The 21,877-nt window shown below is 32.2% G+C and overlaps 1 protein-coding gene across 2 annotated transcripts in view; it reads right to left on the reverse strand.

The window, feature by feature from the left end:
- LOC145285876 (uncharacterized) overlaps positions 1–21,877 on the reverse strand; it is a 221,672-nt gene that overhangs the window by 150,562 nt on the left and 49,233 nt on the right. Inside the window, exon 2 of one of the 2 annotated variants that reach the window (XM_080134325.1) lies at positions 15,479–15,563. The exons of the other annotated variant lie outside the window; for it this stretch is intronic. The gene's annotated coding sequence lies outside the window, so the exon portion shown is untranslated. The remainder of the gene's footprint in view (positions 1–15,478; positions 15,564–21,877) is intronic. 2 annotated transcript variants of the gene reach the window in all.

Raw genomic sequence — 21,877 nt, forward strand, 5'->3', positions numbered from 1 at the left:
ATTCAACCAAAATGTCTATATGCTGTATGCATCAGAAATTAGCATTAGTTTGCTTTTCTTCAATTGGATTTTTTTTTTTTCTACATAATCCTTTCTCTCTCAATTTTTCAAAATTGTAATTATTTCAGATTTTAAACTCACTTTTAAAATGATGTATTAGTTATCCACGTGAATTTTGGTTGGTTGGTTTTGTTTTACGGCATATCAACCCTTTTCAGGTTATTTAATTCCGAATGCAAAGATTTTGAAGAAAAATTTTTTAATAGAATATATTTGTTGTTTTCAAGTCGGTTTCTATTTAACCCATAGTTGGGACCCTAACAGGTACTACCATTCCGGGTCAGAGTGGACCTGGGAGCAATGGCAATTAAAGGGTGGCTCAACACTCCCCAAAGCCTGCAAGCTGGGGCCTCACCACTGGATATAGTTTAAGGTCATATCCAGGACCAAATATTCACATGAATTGATTTGATGGTGATGATTATCTACATTTTTTTTCCATTTATTATCTATATTTTGTTGGACGTTATTAAAATTGCTTTTTTTTTGTTTTTTTGTTTTTTTCATAGGAGTCACCATTTATCAAGGCTTAGAGGACACTCGAGGATAAGGGATAATGGGTGTACATTAGTCAATGGGATTATAGTGTAGTAATCATAAGTAGTGGAAATTTTACATCATTTCTAATTAATAAAACAATTTTTTGTCAAAATTCAACATTTTATGTTCAACAATCTTAGTCAAGCGTGATACGCTAGGTGTGTCAGAAACTGACCTTACGAATGCATGAAAAAATATTGAATAATTCGACCCCCGTCTTTCCAAGCTTATAACTACTTGAAAAATGTAAGTCAAACCCTAATTTTTTTTCAATTAAAGGAGTAAGGACCAAGGTTTCATTTAAAAAAACAAAAAACAAAAAGAAACAAAAAAAAAAACATGTTTTTTTAAAATAAAAAGGTTTTAAATTTTGGATTTACATGTAAATTTCTAAAAAACACTTTTTTTCGTTTTAAATTTGAATATATTATTTATTGATCTTATCTTCAATTTGTGATATATAAAACTTTGGTAAGTAAATTAATTATTTACTTTTTAATAGACATTTAAAAATGGGGGGGGGGCGTGAATTTAAAAAAAAAACAAAAAAAACGTTTGTCTAAAATATTATATTCGGTTTATTGGAAAGAGCATAAAATTTCACATTGACCCTGAAAATATCGTAAAAATTGAATCAATAGAAAAATTTTGATAGATTTTTAAAGTTTGAAAATTGAAAAATACTTAACTCGTAAAATCCAATTGATTTCATTATTGTTTTTTAAAAAATAAAAAATAATATTTCTATTACTTTTTATAAACTTTAATAGTTTATTTTGGAAGTATAATCCATAAAGAAAATAAACAACCCACTTTTAAATGAGAAATTACGCGTTTTTTATATTTTATTCGCAGTTTCGTTTTAGGGGTGTCAAAAATTCCCCCAAAATTCTGATACACCTAGTGATACGCTTAATCCAACACTTCTTTAACAATTCCACAAAGTCAGGTTGAGGCAAGAAACCCAAACACACAAAGGTGTCTCATAAGTTTATTAATATAGAGATTATACAGAAGACATACACCTTTTGTTGATGATAACTTTCTCATGTATTAAAGTCGAAAGTTTCCAAGTTGTGGTTAAAATCTAAATGGAATAATGCTTTAGAAAGAAAAAAAAAGGTTGGTTTGATGAACAATAAAGACTATTAGGCTGAGAGAGAGTTAGAGAGAGAGAGAGTAGGCCTGTGTGGCCACAATGGGCATGATGTGTGCACTCTTCCAAACACACAGTAGACAATACCAGTAGGCAGTTGTAATCTTATAACACTAACAGGCCTAAAAATAAACCCACTCACTAAAATACATGTTATTACAGATAATAAAAGTCGTTTCTGTTTTTTTTTTGTTTTTTTTTAGAACATAAATAATACTAAGTCGTTTCCAAGAATCAAGCCAAAACACTTTACATACCGACTTTAATATGCAGACTGCAATCTGGTATTCTTACAAAACTTTTCCTGACGATAGATAAGAAGAGCTGAACATAATATTTAATATGGATGGATTTCCAAACAAGCATAAAAATCACAAATATCTGCCAAAACTGAGGCCTGCTTTGCTCATTATGCATCCTTGGCCAAACAGACATTGGTTCTTGTACAGGTTTCTAGCACTACATTACTGATAATTATCCAAAATAGCTTAAACCAGTCAAAATATAGCAAAGTAAATATGGGAATAGCAAAGTAAAACCGATCTAAGTAATGTAGAATATTCTCTTCATAGGAAATTCATAGTCTTCATAGGAAATTCATAGTCTTCATAGGAAATTCATAGTCTTCATAGGAAATTCATAGTCTTCATAGGAAATTCATAGTCTTCATAGGAAATTCATAGTCTTCATAGGAAATTCATAGTCTTCATAGGAAATTCATAGTCTTCATAGGAAATTCATAGTCTTCATAGGAAATTCATAGTCTTTCATAACACAAAGATATCTATTAACATTGCAGTTTTCTTTTTTAATGATTTTCTTTCTTTTTTTGAGGATAAAAATAAGAATCTGGAAAAATATATTTTATGCTTAAATTTTTTTTTTTTTTTTTTTTAAATTGATTGATCAAGTAGAACTTTATTCAAATTCTTACAACGAAATTCATATATACTTTATAGAGAAATGAATTCACAATTCTTTCTCAAACAAAAACTGAATTCAGTCATAAACAACAGAAAAAAAAGCATTCAATTATATTTAAATTGATTTTTCAGAGTAAAATCTAAATACAACGATAAAAATATTATTTAAAACAACTATTTCCAATTCTAAATATAGCAAATACATGTACATAGCTTTAAGTTTGTAAGTCAAACTTTTGATTAAAAGAGGTGGGGGGGGCATATATCTATATACCTATAAAAGTGTGTGTGTGTGTCTGTATAGATTTTCCTACACAATAACTCTGTCAATTTTCAGTCTACAGACTCGAAATTTGATATACAACGTATTGAGATTTGGGAAAATCTTTGTAATCGGTTAACTTGATTTGAGCCCAAAACAATAAATGTTAAGGGGTCATAATAGTGGTCAAAGTTAAAAAAAATTGAATCGCTTCGGTCTCTACCAAATTACTCAGACAATTTCTGGTCTAAACATTTGAAATTTTACATAAAGGATATTCAGAGGTAGGGCAAGCGTTTTAATCGGTTTGGGTCGAAAATTTGAGTTACCAATATATAAATGTATATATGTATGCATGTCTGCCTAAAACTTTCGACAGAGGCGATAGATTTTTACAAGATCAGTATCATTTTGAAGTTCGACCTTTCAGACGACAAATATCGAAAAATTGGCTAAAAATATTAATATCTTCATCTTCAACTGAGCACTTTTCTAGAGGGGGGAGGTCGCTTTTTTCACCGATATTTTTGAAAGTCATCCTCTTCTTTTGATTGTCTAGCCTTAATTAAAACCCACATCACTTCCGGCATAGCGGTGGTCGTAACAGCAAAGACGTCAGGCCCCCCCCATTCTTTTCCTCCTTTGTGGTACGGGTTCGAGCCTGCCTTCCTATTACCACTTTTTTTTTTGCTCAACATACACCTCCAAACACCCGGGCAACGCCGGGCTGTAATGCTAGTACAAATATAAACTACTTATGTCTTTTAGTGTGAAACATGTAAATAACATGTAGTCTTAGAAATAGTAACACACCTAATTTCATTATAATCGAAAAATGATGAGGGCAAGACTTTAATGTAAAAAAATAAAAATAAAAAATAGAATGAAAATCTACCTATACACAAGGTTGAAGAATAAAATCAGATTCAATAAGAAAAAGACTCCACACAATTCCATCAGATAATTCATCCACATCACCATTTGAGCGGTTTTACTAAATACAGTACCGGCAAAAAGAAAGTCCGCATTTGTAATTTTTTTCAAAAACTGAAAATTTATGCTAAATTTAATGTAACTCTTTATACCTCATTTGATTCGCTTTTTTTTCCTCTAAAATTTTCCCTGTTCATATTTGATTTTTAATTGAAATATTCTAGTGTTCACGTCAATTTAAAAAGAATAACTTCAAATTGAGGAGGCAAAAAGAAAGTTCGCAGCAACAAATTCGCTTAAAACTAGCTTAAATTATCGCCCGTAAATCAGTTTAAAATATCTACCAATAGGCAACAAAGCATCTCTAATCGTAATTGTTGTTGTTCCAGGTTATACAACGTTACATTTAGTCCATATGCCATGACTTTCTTTTAGTGATCATCAGGAGCTCATTAATCTCCACCTTTCTGGTTTATCCAATCGAGAAATCGTCCTCAGATTGAAATGTGATGAGAAAACGGTAGGAAAGACTGTGCAAAAGCACCAAAACACCGGCAGTGTTTGTGATGCCCCTTAATCTGGTCGTACTGGAGTTACTTCTAACAGGGAAGATAATGATATAAAGATCCGCAGCCTATGAAATGGATTTGAAACGGCTCCCCAAATTCAACAACAGTGTAATCTTGTTAAAACGTGCTCTCTTTCTACTGTCAGATTAAAGGAATTTAATTTGCGAGGATATGTTGCAAGACGCAAGCCAATGATTTCTGTAAAGAACAGAAAGTGCCGTCTGGACTTCGTCAGATGCAATGAAGATCATGAGTCTTCATATTGGTCAAAAGTGCTTTTTAGCGATGAAAGCAAGTTCAATAGGCTAGGCAGTGATGGTAGGCAGTACATCCGTCAGAGGAAAGATGAAGAATTTAATCCTAGGTGCTCAGTTTCAATGCTGCAAGGTGGTGGAGGTTCAGTTTTGCCGTGGGGCATTATTAGTACCAATGATCCAGGGCCTATAGTTCGCTTGCAAGGTCGAATTAATTCGACCAAGTACATTAATATGTTGACTGAGCATTTTCTACCCTACTTTGGTCGGAATTTGGATGATAATCCCATCTTCATGCAGGATAATGCTCCCATTCACACAGCTGGCAATGTCAAGAGGTTCCTGGAAGAGCATGATATTCAGTGTTTGGATTGGCCAGAACAATCTCCAGACCTCAATCCTATCGAAAACGTATGGCATTACATCAAGCAACAGCTACGCAATGATAAAATTCCAAATTTGGAAGAACTTTGGACAAAAATTAAAGAAAAGTGGGATGCCCTTTCCCTGGAATATTGCTGCAGTCTAATTCAAGGAATTCCCAAAAGATTGCATGCTGTCAAATGCAGAAGGACTATGCTATTAAATATTAACTAGTTCATTGTGTTCCTGTTGTATTTGTGTTGCATTAAAATCCTAAAGTTATATTCAAATAACAATTTTCCATTGTGCGGACTTTCTTTTTGCCTCCTCAATTTGAAATTATTTTTTTAAATTGACGTGAACACTAGAATATTTCAATTAAAAGTCAAATATGAACAGCTTAAACTTAAAATTTTTGATAAATTACAAGTGTGGACTTTTTTTTTTTCGACGCCTGTGTATGTACAACTAAAAATTATGTACAATCAATGTACAACTAATTGCCGCTGCTGATGATTAAAGAAACTTTAACACAGGCAATCGACTGGGTCTGTCAGCGTAAAATATAAGACAATCTTGTAATCTCTATATAAATAAAATGAACTCATTTTTTCCCATCTGATTTTGACCTTAATAGGATTAAAAATCAAGATATTTCATGCAAATATAATATGCACAAACGGCAGAACAATATCTGAGGTATGTTATAGGCTTATTATTTCTCACATTCCTCGATAATCTTAGATTTCTATACTTTTTCTGCCGAGAAGTCACGGCCAAAATCGGTTAAGATCAATGGAAGTGGTAAAATATTTTCTCTCTAATAAATTCCTCCTCCCCCTGCCATCACTTAACACCGTTTGGGGATCGTTCACAAGGAACAGTTAAGAAGAGAACACCGGTTTGGCTTCGTAGTTCTTTCATGTGAAGTTATTTAAAATCACTAAACTAAGCTGCAGTGCTCTGTGGCGTAGTGGTTAGCGTGCTGGACAATTCACATTATATTTTCACGTTCGCGCCGACCTACCGTAGTCGTTTTTTTTTTTTTTTTTTTTTTTTCCTATACAACTGGAATGGACTTTTCTTGGTGGCCGAACTGTTAACGTTGCAGATGTTTTTTGTTTTTTTCACACTTTATTTTCCTACTTTTACTCATGACTCCGGGTTTGATCCTTCCTACTTACCTACCATAACATTTTTTAAAACTCCCCCCCCTCCGTCCCGGAAACAAACACTCGGGCAACGCCGGGTACCCCCGCTAGTAACCAATAAAACAAATTTACTCAAAAGTTTTGAGAGGTTATTTTTGGCAAATATCTTTTTTAAGTTTGTATCTAAAAAGATATTTACTAAAAAAAAACAAAAAAACTCACGATTTTTATTAAATATTCCCTCTAACATGGGCGATCTACTGAGTCCATTAGCAAAAAAAATATTATTAAAATAAACAATAAAACAACTTAGTTGCGATTATTTTGGGCAAATTCTTAAAGACTGAGACTTTTTTTTCCAACCCAGTGTGCCACTTTTATTTTATTTGTTAATCTTTGTGAAAAAAAAAATAATAATAAACACTTTTATTTTTTTATTGTTGAAATAAAAAAGCAAAACGAAAGTAGTCACAGTCACAACTTTCAGAGTTTTTTTTTTTTTTTTGGAGGGGGGGGGGGCAAATTAAATTTTACAAGTGATTTTTTTCTTTAAAATTTTAATTTTTTAACACAATAATAATGTAACACACAATAACAATGTAACACACAATAACAATGTAACAATAACAATGTAACACTAGAAAATCTTTGTAAAAAGTAGAAGAAATTCTTCTTATTATTATTATCATCGACTATTGCTTGTTTTTTTATTCGTTTGTTTTTTAAATTAAACTTGAAACTGTCGAAGTTGCTTTGACTAATTAAACTGTTAATAACTGAGAATTATTTTTTCCAATACAATGTGCCAAATAATTGTCTGTCTTTTAAGATTTAATTGCATAAAATCGTGTTTATTTTTTAACTGTACATAATTAGTAAAATCAAAGCACGACTAATCTAAAAAAATAAACTTGTTTATTTTTTACAAAGATTTTTAATGAAAAAAAAAAAAACGAAAAAAAAAAAAAAAAAAGAAATGGCACACAGAATTGGAGGGGGGGGATTGTTTCAGTTTTTAAGTCGATTATGTAAATAAATACTTATGCATCTAATTACTATCTGCCTTAACAGAGAATATTTTTTTTAAATAATTTATTTTTATAAATATTTTTTATGAATCTAAAAATATATTTGCCAAAAAATAACCTCTCAACTGAAACTTGTGAATAAATTCATTTTAATATCTATTTTAATAATACCACAATAGATTTTTACAATATTTTGCGCTGATAAACCCAGTAGTTTGTTTGTGTCGAAGTTGTTTTATTAGCAAAACAGCAGCAGAAGCAAATAATCGTACATCATTTAGTCGTACAATTTTAGTAAACCCCCTATGTCCACCTAAAATCCGGCATGACTAAATGTCTGATTCAGTTCCTGCTGATTCAAGTAACTTTACATGTTTTTATATGACAAACAGCAGGAGCAGTCAATCATATACAGATCGGGCATAATTTTTAATAAAATCCCCCATTTGAGCTATCTCCACTGGGTCGGCATTATCAATCATGTAAGCAACATCCAGCAGCACCAACAACTGTTTGAGATAATATACAAGCTGTTATCTTTAGAACAGCTAAAGTTCACTACAGTTGAAGGAGATGTGCTTATCAATTACTTCCTCAGCATTGTTGCAGCATTAGCAATCAGGCATGTCCGTTGTGCTTGAACTGAAAAGTGTGCCATTGTGGGTAGCATGTTCCAAACCAATCACTAGGTCACAGAGAAATCCAAGTTGTCGAGATATCCCATACGCGGCGGTCAACTTCATCAATCATCCAAACCACTTCCAAAGTGGAATCTTCTTCTAAATTCCTTTCTAGATCTTGAAAGATCATGGGACTGGTCATGATGCCCCTAAATCTGGTCGTAATAGAGTTATATCTAACAGGGAAAACAATGCTATCAAGATCCACAACCTAAGAAACGGATTTGAAACAGATCCCCAAATCCAACAACAGTGTAATCTTGTTAAAAAGTGGTCTCTTTCTTCTGTCAAGAACAGATTAAAGGAATTTAATTTGCGAGGATATAGTTCGCTTGCAAGGTCGAATTAATTCAACCAAGTACATTAATATGTTGACTGAGCATTTTCTACCCTACTTTGGTTGGAATTTGGATGATAATCCTATCTTCATGCAGGATAATGCTGATAGTGAGTTTTAGAGATTTAAATTTTGACTTTTTTTTTTTTTTTTTTTTTTTTTTTTACAAAGAAAAGTTGACATTTCAAATACCAAAAAGGTATAACAAATAGACTTTTTTTGTTTAAAAATTAAATTATTTCGTTTTAATCCACAACAAGCAACAATTAGAAAAAATTTACACATACAAACAAAAAACAGAATTCCTCACAAATAAACAAAAAAAAATTTGATTCAAGGATATTACACTTTTCCATAAATAAACAATAAACAGATTATTATCTCTACTGGTTTTATTTTATTATATCATAACTTTTAGGATATAATTTTTTATATTCAGGATTTCATCTCCTCCTTATTTTTTCTTGAATCCTTGAAACGGATTATAACAATTCAAAATAACATCTGGACATTTTTTTATACCTTAAATTATAAGTTTTTCCCCAGTGTTATTTTGTTTTAAACTTTTTTTTGTAAGGAAACATTGAAGACAAGTTTGGCATAATACATTTTAATTTTATATTTGTGTTTGCTATCGTTGCAATTTATAGTTAAATGTACATGTGAAATCGTGTTTTAAGTTACATTAGATATTGCTTAGCTAAAATCCAGTAACGAGTTACAATACTCAAAAGATAAGCACACAAATTGAAACAATGGTTCTTGATGATACGAACACCAAAAGGTACTGATTTATTTATTTGATACTTGTATTTGGAAACGGACATTCAAAATTTGAAATAACAATAAAAAGTTCTGATTTCTGTTTATTTGTGACAAAGTTTTTATTTTTAAAATAAAATTATTTTTTAGTTTAACACTCTTAACTTATATTTGTTAACTTATAATTGTTTACTTGTGAATTGCCCGCTTTATTCCTTTTTGCTAGATATAGGGTTACAGAGAATTCATAATGAAGAGAGAGAGAGATTTGACTTCATTTCATTCACACATTTACGTAGAAATACTGTTATCTCATGCACCCAATTGTCGCACTTTTACTATGGTCCAACCGATAAAGTTTCTTTGTTTTTCCTACATCTCATTTTCCTTCTGCCATCATACGTTCGTGGCTCGCTAATGCAGGTAATTTCTTTTATTCTTTTTTTTTTCTTTTTCGTGCTGGAACCGGTAAGATCTGCTATTTACGTTTCTTTATAGAGGTTTACTTACATTTTATAGATTTTTCTTTCCGGATAACTCACACGGAGATTAACTATTATTAAATGTTTCTTTCTTCATTTTGTCACACAAATACATCATAATGCAAAATACCATCGAAGTTTAAAACTACTTGTGCGTACTTTAATCTATTATAACTATTATTGAATTTTTTTTTTTTAACCAAATAGGTCACAAAGCTAAATTTGTTTTTATTATTACATACCTTACATTACAGGCTAATTTCTTACCAATGACACCCACACTCACAAAATGGGATGTCTATTACGAAAGCCGTTCTTAACATAGGTAGGTTGGGGATGTTAATTCTGATTGCCGTTCTTACCATGAGGAGATTGGTGGTTGGACTACAAAAACAACACTAACTGTACTTTAATCTTTTACATGGAAGATGGGGGGGGTACTACCGGGCAACGCCGGTTAACGGGTCCTGCTAGTAGATAATATTTGTTCTGAGATTTTTGTACAATTTATTCAACTAATAAATATATTACAGAAGTAAAAAGTATATGAATAATGCTAATAAAATATTAAGTCTGCATTCTTTTGTGTTTGTAAAAAATAATTTCAAGTAAGCATGAAAAAAAATAAAAAAAAAACATTCCCATTTAAAAATTAAAAAATAATGATTTTTTTTTAATAAATTTTCAATGTGCATTTTTGGGGGTAGGTGGGGGTTAAGATGGACACACGTGTTTGGCATGCCTCCTACCCCTTCCCCCGCGTTTTTTCAATGTGTGTATTGAGAGATATTAAATTAGTAATGACCACGGGGAGGGAGTGTCAATTTTTGTTGGAGACAGGTCTTTTAAAACCAACTCTGGAGTCAGATATTAATTGGGGGTGGGGGTGGAGGTTGAATGATTATATTGCACCGATAAAGTAAACATAAGATAAGAAATTTATATTTGCAAGGTTTTCACATTATTCAATTCATTTTTACAGACCAACATCAAAGTTCTGTTCAGATTTTAAAATAAATAAATTAAATGTGCATGTTTTTTATTTATAAAGGGTTAGATGCATACATATATTAATTGAAAGAAGTATAGAATATCTTATTTCCACATTTAACTATATTAATTACTAGCAGTACCCGTGCACCAGCGTGCCCCCCCCCACATCACCTGTATAAAAAACAACTAAACTACGGTTGTTAGTGTGAGCCAGTGCTGGTCCAGTAAATTAGCAGTAAATGGGCAAAATGAATATACCGTGCAGAAGTAACAACGTTAATATCTATAAACCCATTCTTAACATGGGTATTTGATTATTTGCAGTGATTATTCTGTGTTTTCACCTAACGTGTCAATATTGTGTCACGAGAAAAAAAAAAAAAACTAAAAAACACTGCTGCAGATCTAAGCAATGATTCCCATAGCCTTTTAAAGGGTAAATGTGTCCAATAGCTGACACTAATTGGGTTGCCATACACGACTAAATATCTGAAGGTAAATATTTGAGAAAAAATGCTAAAAAAGGCCAAATTGCTAACTATAGCCAGATTTTTAAAAGAAAAAAAAAATGGAAAAACAAATAGTGTTTGCGTAAATATATCAACATTTATGTATTTTACACATATACGTCGGTTTGAAACATCAGCAATCGTATGGAAAGTCGATCGTGAGGGCTGGTCAATTCATTTGTTATTTTGATGAAAACATCTTAATATGTCTTAGTGATGCCATATTTTAATATGAGTAAGCGTTCGTTTAATAAGCGAAGAATTTAATTCTGGAATATGAGAATTTTTGGAGCTTAGCCAATAAGAATGGATGGACTTTAGTAAGGGAGCTTTTATTATTTATGAATCAGAAAATGGAAAGATTATGTTAGGTTTATGTAGGTAATAGCCAGTTACAGTCTGTGTAATAATAGAATCTGTGGAATGTGTAGAATTTGTTCTGGTGACAACTGGTAGTAGTGCTAGGACTAAATATTTAGAGAGAAAAATAGAGACTCCTTCCTCTATAAATGTTGTGATTGTGATGGCGTTGCTCGTAGGATGCAATGAAACATTTTAATGTCATGACTGAATGTCTCTTAAATGGTGTTTGAAAGCTACATAGGATATTGGCTGATAGCCTGGATGTATTGACTTTGTATGTGGTATCTGTTGTTGCAAACCTACAATACTTTGGTTCAGATGAGAATTTCTGCTGTCATTTTATTATATATGGAGATAAATCTATGATTAACCAGTATTGTATTTCATGGTGGAATGGCTGACACTAGCTAAACTGGCTTACTTAGTGAGAAAGGTCCACCCCAACCCAATTGAAAAATATCTGACTCTAAGAGTAGGTTTTAAAAAACCTGACTCCAAATAAAAATTGACAACCCTCTCCCCAGTGTCATTACTAATTCAATGTATTTAATGTCTCTCAATACAACACATTCAGAAACCACAGTGGGGGGAGGGGGGAAAAATCATGCGGAATGAGATTATGTCCAAGTTTGGAGATTGTTAAAAAATTTTCTCTTTTGTACAGAAGACAACTTGAGTACTGCTTACAGACATTTCCGGTTAGCATACGTTTCACACATAAGAGCATGCAAATAACAAAATTGCAATCATAACAGAAAATGTTTCGTGTTAGGTTGGATGATTATAACAGGGAAATCGAACATAAGATAAGGAATTTATATTTATAAGATTTTCACGATATTCAATTAATTTTTACAGACTAACATCATTTATACGGTTTCAACAAATGCATCAATAATATTTAATTGAAGTATTTTGACCGACTTCAATAAGTTGTAAGGATTTCTAATAGTCGGTTAAATGGATGACCTTGTTGAGATGATTGGGTATCCATAACCATTGTAATTAAAGTTTTAGTTGAGGTCAACAGCCTCTCTTACTTCATATTCAAAACGACTAGATAAAGTATCTCTCTGATTCACAGGAGTATACAACAAGTTTGTTGTTTAAAAGAAAAAAATCTTATTTTGATAGAACTGAAAGGAAATGAAGGAGAAAAAAAAACATCCGATAGTAATCTTTACAAATAGTGGGACGTCATGCATTTTAGTAGAATCTAAGTGATGGGTCCAGCCTTAGCATGACCATTTATTTATGCTGTCAGACTCCTACCATTTGAAAAAGGGGGAAAAACATTTGCGGGAACATGTTTAGAAAAAAATTAGTCCAATAAACTGTATTCATACATCAAGTCATTTGATTAATCGATGGGCTAAACTACATGAAAATATGTGACTGCTACAACTTTAATGTATGCATTAAATAAAGGTTCGTAAATAGAAGCAAGTAAAACAAAAAATATACTTTAATTTTGTACTTTTGGAATTTCAACTTTAAACATGTTTAAGAGGAAAAAAACATTCTAAAAATACTTATGTATGATGGATTAAATATTTGCACACTGAGATTATCTTGTAAAGTTTGATCTTACTGAAGTGAAACAATTTGGTAAAATGTTCCGACTCATTCACCTCTGTCGGACAAACTCCCAACCATTGGGTGAGAAAGTGAAAGTTTCAACATTATAACAGATTCACTAAAAGTACGATTTAAGTCTTTTCCTTTAAAAAAATTTGGGAGAAACTTTTTTTATAACAAATGCAATAGTCTCTGGTCCATAAGAGGCTGGTTTTCTGTAGTGAAATTCTGAATTCTTATGAAAATTTAACCAGGACCATCGCATGTGGTTTACCGTGGTTAAAAATGCCATGCATACTAGAGAGGAAGTAAGCTCAATCTGACTAACCGAAGTAAATTCCAACTTAACTTTACATACCAAACCTACCATCTCAGAACCCTTTAACGATGTGACCAGTGACAACAAACTACCACAAAGAGGAAACACAATCAGATAGCTTGCTACTATAATAGAGGTTGAGTTTTAGGCACATGGTAGACTCCCCACCTGCTGATTTAGTGGCCCTGAATCCCAGACGAGAAGTGAAACTAGCATTCCTCAATGATTTTATTTTGTTAACTTTTCATCATATCATGTCTCCACTCTCTTTAACTCTGTCTACAAAAAACGAATAATTTTTTTTTTTTTAATAGAAAGTAAAAGGGAGGAGGAGGAGGGGTGCATATTTGAGTGTGGATTTCCCTGGCGTCGGATGCATTCCGCTGCTTTGGTTATACATTACTACTTACACATTTTTTGCTTCACAGAAAGTCTCTTCTAAGTTGTTTACATCTTTTGGACTGGCGTATGCTAATTATGCAAACAGATTTTCAGCTATTTCAGATATTTATATATATTATTTTGTAATCAAGTCAATTAAGTATATATCATATTTTGATTTTTTTTTTTTGTAACCTTTTCTCTTAAAAAGGTACAAATGTTTTTTTGTGCAATGTTGAAATTTCTTTCGAATTTGGCCTCAAAATAGTTATTTCAATAAAATTCACATTAATTTGTTTATAGATTTTTAATCATTTAAAGGAAAACTTTCTTTCAATGTTCATTTACTAGAAATAAAATTTCAAGACCATAATAATATCAAATAGCATAGATTTGTTTTTATATTTTTTAATATTTCAGTAATAGCATCATTTACTAGTAATAAAATTTCAAGACCATAATATCAAATAGCATAGATTTGTTTTTATATTTTTTAATATTTCAGTAATAGCATCATTTACTAGTAATAAAATTTCAAGACCATAATATCAAATAGCATAGATTTGTTTTTATATTTTTTAATATTTCAGTAATAGCATCATTTATTAGTAATAAAATTTCAAGACCATAATAATATCAAATAGCATAGATTTGTTTTTATATTTTTTAATATTTCAGTAATAGCATCATTTACTAGTAATAAAATTTCAAGACCAGATTTGTTTTTATATTTTTTAATATTTCAGTAATAGCATCATTTACTAGTAATAAAATTTCAAGACCATAATATCAAATAGCATAGATTTGTTTTTATATTTTTTAATATTTCAGTAATAGCATCATTTATTAGTAATAAAATTTCAAGACCATAATAATATCAAATAGCATAGATTTGTTTTTATATTTTTTAATATTTCAGTAATAGCATCATTTACTAGTAATAAAATTTCAAGACCAGATTTGTTTTTATATTTTTTAATATTTCAGTAATAGCATCATTTACTAGTAATAAAATTTCAAGACCATAATATCAAATAGCATAGATTTGTTTTTATATTTTTTAATATTTCAGTAATAGCATCATTTACTAGTAATAAAATTTCAAGACCAGATTTGTTTTTATATTTTTTAATATTTCAGTAATAGCATCAATCAATAATGTCGCCATCTAATAATAGTCTACCATATAAATTTTCAAATTAAAATCTATCAATATCATCCAACAAGCTTTCTTGCAACCCCCCCCCATAAAAAAAATCTTGAACATAAAAAAAAAGCTTTAACCAAGAAAATATATACGTTAAAATTGAGAGAAAACGATGTTAGCCTGGTTTTCGTTTGGACAATTATGTTAATAGGAATTTTTTTCAAATAAAAGCACACATTTTAAAAAATAAAAGGAAGACAATTTAATCAGAAGAAAACTAAAAAATGTTATGGTCATTTCTCTTTTTATCTCATACCATGAAAAGAGGTCAATTTTATTAAACATTCTTAGTCCTTTAAATGTCAAAAGTCAATGCTCAGTAATTCTTGGTTATTTTTCAAATTTAAGACATAAATCGGTCTAAAATTATGATTAAGAATATAGTCAATGAAATACAATAAGAAAATATTTAGTTTTATGTTTATCGCATTACACAGTACAAAAATAGCTTACAGCATCACTTAAAAATAAGTATGTAAAAAAATATACAGATTTTGTTTTTGTTTTTCACAGGATGAGAAAAAGATAAATATGCTCATTGGAAAGTTAGATTTAAAAAAAAAAAAAAAAAAAACAGAAACAAAAAAAGTAACCAGAAAGAATGCAAAAATCATTCCAAATTAAATACCCATTTTGACTTCTGGTACTGATCGGCTGCAGACTTGTTCTGGAAACCAGTTTTGGATCTTTTTCACCAAATGCCACTTTGACTTCTGAAGTGTGAACAGCATTTCACATTAGAATTTCTTAATACAGATAAAACTGAAAGATTTGATATTTTAATGCTGACTAAATAATTTTCTAACTGATAAACTTCAATGATCAAACTCACTTCATTGCTTAAAATGCGGGATTAAAATTGAATTTCTATTGCATTTTTTTTTTTTTTACATATTTTTAAGCAGTTAAAAATATAAAGTACAAATTTCTGTTAACTAAATTATGAGACAACTTCGTGTGTGTGTGTGTGTGTGTGTGTGTGTGTGTGTGTGTGTGTGTGTGTGTGTGTGTGTGTGTGTGTGTGTGTTTGTGTGTGTGTGTATCTCACGTCATCATAACTTTAATTAGAAATTGAATTAATTTTATTTACTATTAATCTAATACTTATTGAAATTGAAAATGGTTCAAGATAAAATTATTTTTACAATACTATTGAAAAAAATAATTTAATTACAGAATTAAATCCATTAGAATGCATTTCAATTTCTTAGCAAATCCTCATGTAATTAATATATTTCCAATAATTTTATAAACACAGATTAAAACTAGATTAACATAAAATTACGTCTCTGAATTTTTTTTAGAGGCGGATTAATTATTTGGAACACGAAAGACGAATGAAAACCTTGATTCATCTAGAATCACAGGTATGCATGCTGAAATAAAAGAATGAAGAATTGCTAGGATTTTACACAAATAACAATGCTAATATGACATTCACCCCGAGTGGAAAGAGTTCAGAGAGGAGTTATGACATGATATACAAAAGGTTAAAGTTCAAGCATTTCTGTTTCTTAGATGAGAGGAATGGATACGTTGTTGTCTAAGGATGAGTTCTGATAGGTTCTTATCGAGCATTGTATCGAACTGTGGGGTATCACAAGGTTCTTCAGATACACCCAATTCAAATGAGGCATTTGGTTGTAGAGATGAAGTCTCCAGTGAGATAACAGTCATTAGTATTAGGTGCTACATTTTGTTGCTTTGAGGTAAGTTGATGCAGCAACATTGTTTCCTCCCTTCCAGTTGGAAGCCTAACATGGGCATACTGAGGGTTGCATTCTAGCAATTCAACTTCATCGATAAAGGGTTCATATTTAGATGACCGTATGCTACATTTCATTAGGACCGGACCTGGATTCAAAAGCCAACTAGAAAGAGAGGTACTAGATGTTGGTTTCCGATGATACTGGAATATACGCTTGTGAGGTGTAGCGTTAGTGGCAATACACAATAAGAAATGGAATATAAGACATTGTGCAAAACTGATTCCCAACGAGAAATCGGCAGTCTTCGTGACTTCAATGCCAGTGATATCGTTTTCCATAATGTGGCATTTAGTCGTTCTACCTAGCTATTTTCTTGCAAGTTATACATATATATAGGTGGTTGTGCGGTTCGTTACTATTCTCTTTCTATGCAAAATATTGGTTAGTTCTGTTAAAAGGAATGATGGACCTCTGTCAGAGTGAATAAAAAAAGGCATGCCAAACAGCGAAAATAGTTGACAGAAATAATTTATGACTGCTTGCGAGGACATATCTTGACAAGGAAAGGCAAAGGGGAAGTGTGAATATTCGTTGATAATTGTTAATAGATATTAGTTTTGACTATTATATAAAAGTCAACACTTAAGCGTTCAAATGGTTGTGTTGCTTTGACAAGCTTAAAATTACTGGGATAAAAAAAAAAAAATTGCAGTTTTAATTCTGCACAGACGGAACAGTTCCTAATAGTACGTTGAACATCCCGATGGAGTAAGGGAGGTTACGCAGACGTACAAAATGAAACATTCGAGTGAAGCCTAGTTTACACAATAAAAAGTGTAGGTCTCATAGACTGGTTGAATTAGTTCAGGAGCAGACCACTCGAGAAAGTGTGTCTGATTGCATTATCTTTCCCTGGACAGTATATTACATCAAATGTAAGGGCTGATAGTTTGATTCTCCAGCGTTCTACCATCTCATTATTTTGCTTATGCATGAAAGCTAACGAGTGTTGGTCTCTAATGAGTTTAAAGGCAAAGCCGATAAGGTAGTGATGCCATTTATGTACAGCTTCGATGATGACATGTGCTTCATTTTCAACCAAAGAATAATGTTGCTCACTGACTGAAAGAGATTGGAAAAAAGGAAGCAACTGGGTGGCTGTTCTAATCGAGAGTAGCAGCCAGGGCAAAGTCCGAAGCATCGGTTTCTACAGTAAGGGGTATGTTGGGATCAATTGTTGCCAGTGAAGCATGCGCAAATTCTTCTTTGAGGTTGGTGAAATCACCTAGGCAGGATTCAGCCGTCGAATTTTATCTGAGAAACGAGGAATCCATTGAGCATAATATGAAAACAACCCGCTGTTGTGATTTAGCATCTTGTGGTGGAGGTAGATATCTCAAAGCACAGAAGCATTTAGGATCTGGTTTTACAACTTCAAACAACATTTCATACCATAAGAGGGTGACTCTCAGTTCACATAATGATCTTGTTCTCATTGAAACTTATGCTATACTTCTTGGCAACATCTAAGAAACGATTAAGGTTTTCATCATGTTCCATCATATTACGGCCACATATCAACATACGCAAAAGTGTCGGCAATCTTCTCACGTTTTATTTGATTGTCTATCGATCGTTGGAAACATGATACACCATTTGTTACACAAAACAAAATATGGCATAATTGATATGGATTTCCACAGGCTTCGAAAGCTGTGAATTTCTTCTCTTCTTGTATTAATATTTGATGATATGCGTTGTGCAAGTTCAGGGTAGTAAAAACGGAATAGCGAGTGATCTTTTGGTATAATTCATCAATTCTTGGTAAAGGATAAATATCAAGATACGTGAACCTGTTGATGGTCTGACTATAGTCAATGATAAGACACTTCTTGTGCCGATTGTTAGTGATTACTAGAACCTGTGCTCTCCAGGCAAAGCAAGAGGGTTCAATAACACTGTCTTTTAGAAGGTCATGAATTTCAGATTGCATAAACTGCTGATAGATCGGTGAGTGTCTTCTAGATTTTGTAGCAATAGGTTTGCAATCAGATGATAAATGTTCATATAGTGGTGGAGAAACAAGATGGGATGTCATTACGGTGCATACAGAAAAGGGATCTTTGTGACCCCAAAGGATATTTCTACCTTTGAATGTAATTTGAGAAAGTTGTGATCAAGTAAGATGTCCGAGCAGAGAGAAGAAAGGACTGAAAGTTTGAAATGTGGGTAAGTAAACCCTTTATATGCTAATATCACATAGCAGTGACCTAATGTACAACTTAATAGGAATGTGGACATCATTGATATCTTCCTGCGAGAAGTTTGTATCAACCAGTTATACTTATGGATGATGTTTAATGATATATAACTTTATTAGCTACCAGTATCCATCATAGCCTCCAGGATGATTCCATTCACTGAAAGTTTCGACAGACAATTAAGTGATGCAGTGGTTACAACAGATGTGATTGATGATTCACAAGAAGTCACCTTCTTAGGGGAGTGATTTGATCGGCAGACTAGTTGGAAATGCCCCCTCTTGCCGCAGCTTCTCCAGACCATATCATGGGCGGGCATTTAATTTGTGGCTGTTGTTGATTACCGCAGAAGAAACATCTCCCCCCCCTCACTGCAGTGAAAACAAGAAACCTCATTTATAGTTCGGTGGTGGCGCCATATGGTGGGAGGTTGATAAAAGATTCGGCTTGTTTCTGGGCCGTTTCTAGATAACGAGCTAAGTCAGAAGCATCTTTCAAATCGAGTGTTCTTTCTAAGAGTCATTGTTGAATTGTACGAGAGTGAATGCCTGTTAAGAGAGCGTCACAAACTGCTTGGTCATGATGTTCTTCGGACATTACTGCATCAAAGTGACAATCCGCAGTAAGCGAATCTAGCTTCTGCAAAAAAAATCATCAATCGTTTCATCAAGTTTCTGCCTAGAGGTTGCCAAAAGATGTCTAGAATGAACAATGTTAGATGGAAGAAGGCTGGAGTTTAGCGATGGCTGATTCATATGAGTTTCACTTTGCTATTAATTTGTGCACTGAATGGGAGATGTAATTGGTCAGAAAGTCTACTTTGTTAGTTGGTAGTAGTCGATTGACCTCAGGAAGTTGTTGAACGTATACAGCCAATGTGTACAATGGTCTGCAGAATCAGGCGCTGAAGAGTTACCATCGAAATGCTATGGCTTCAGAAATTGGTCCATTTTGGATTATGAATAAATTGTAATGATTTGGGACACGGAAGATGAATGAAAACCAGTTAATAAGGCCTTATTTATCTAGAATCACAGGTATGCTGAAATAGAAGAATGAAGAACTGCTAAGATTTTACACAAACTAACAATGGCATTTAGTGTTCAACAAAGAGTCCAAAGTTCAACAGAAAGATAGACCTGAAGAAAGTTGAAGGCCAAACCATTGCACGAATAACATTCAAGATGAGAACAGTCAGCCAAATAATCCAAATAACAAATTATAGTAATATAAATTTAGTTCAATAATTAACCTAGTGATAAAAAATTAAATGAAATTAAACTCCAAATTCCTATAAAAAAAAGATAGATTCCCAGTTAACATTGGGTAGGCACAGCTAATTAGTAATAAATAGGGCTAGGACAACAGAATATTCTTTTTATTATTTTGACTTTCGACGTTGATATCTTATATATAGAGTGATGTGGTTCTCGGTTGATTAACTATGTCTAACTGTGTCGGATATATATTCGAGAGTCAAAACAATGATAAGAATATTCTCTTGTCATAGCCCTAGCAATAAATTCTTATGCTCATTATTTCTCCAATTGCACAGAATTAAAATAAATCCATTATAAAAGTAATTATTACACTGTGATATTAAAAGATATTTTCTAATTATAATTCAAACATAAAGCAAGTTTTGTCTCAACAACCTATAAAGAATGAAGAAAAAAGGTTTTTGATTTTTTAACAAAAATGTATATCGTAACTGTAAATATCTTAAGATATTGAAGGGAAAAATATTACACAATTAAGATATTAGAAGAGCTTGGTTGGCTAATCAGTTTTAAGTAGATCTGTCAAGTTTCAGTTTGAAATAGCATTATTAAATTTTATACAGATTGAATGGTTGCATCTCTTGCTACATATGTATTCTACTTGAATATTACATTCTAAAAGACATATGGTATTACTGTAAATTAGAAGCCAGATTTATACGGGCATTCTCAGTGGGGAGTTGTGCAGCAAGATGGTTGTTCATATAAAATTTAAATTTCTGCATGTTTCTACAGTAGTCAGGAAAACAGGGAGCAGACAAGCAGTTCAGGGAAATAAACTATTAGAGTGTAAATACTTCTGGCATCCGAGGGTCTCTACAGTGAATAGGTGGAATTTTGCTACTTGTCAGGTTGTTCAGGGGTTATTTACATTGAGAAACACAAGTGCAGCAAGTTCTATTTAAGTACTTGTAAAACAAGCATGTGGATGCAACACTGCAGCAAAAGGACACAGATTGGAGCTTGGTAGACAGTTTGAAACCTAATAAGTGACTTTTTTTTTTTTTTTTTAGGCTTGTCCAAAAGGGAGAGAGACTCGTGGTTGGTGCACTAGACCAGATGTGGCAAAAATACTCAATGCATGGACAAAAGGTGACTTTGTAGAGTTATATAATACTGGTAGGTGTGAAAAATTTTCTAATTCATTTGAAGAGCCCTACCTTCTTTGCAGCTGACTTGGCAGTATCTTCTATGTATTTATACCAATACATGTTACCTGCGAATGTTAGGCCAAAGAGTTTGAATGTTAATATTAAAAAAAATATGACTAACAGAGTGATATTAAACTTGTGTATAAAAATGCACACTGGTTTGTACTTCCTGATATTTAATAAAAAGAAAAAATACTAAAATAATACACAGTAAAGAAGTACACAAAATTTTATAATTACATGAAACATTGATTATTAGTATTTATTTCATCAGATGCCCATGATAATTATTCATCCATTAGAAAACTGTTGCCCTATCTGCTCTCACGTTGTCCACAATTACAGTGGATTACAAGTTAAATGTGATCCACAACTGTGGGATCACAAATGTAACATCGCCTAGAGTAGGACCCCTCAAATGTATTCAAACATTCACTAGATGCTGAAACCATGCATATATTGTCGCTTTTAGCTCCAGTGTGCACGAAATGTCCAGGCTACTAAGTCTGTGTGGCAGTACAGTTTTCACACTAACAGGTTTTCAGAGATACTGAAAACAGCACTTTTGCTTTCCGGGATGTCTCTGAGGTTGGTCGTTGCTTGTGGTTTCTTCTTTCACCAAAGGT

The sequence above is a fragment of the Euprymna scolopes genome, chromosome 10 (genome assembly GCF_053919585.1).
Source record: "Euprymna scolopes isolate OS-2025 chromosome 10, ASM5391958v1, whole genome shotgun sequence".
NCBI classification, from domain to species: Eukaryota; Metazoa; Mollusca; class Cephalopoda; order Sepiida; family Sepiolidae; genus Euprymna; species Euprymna scolopes.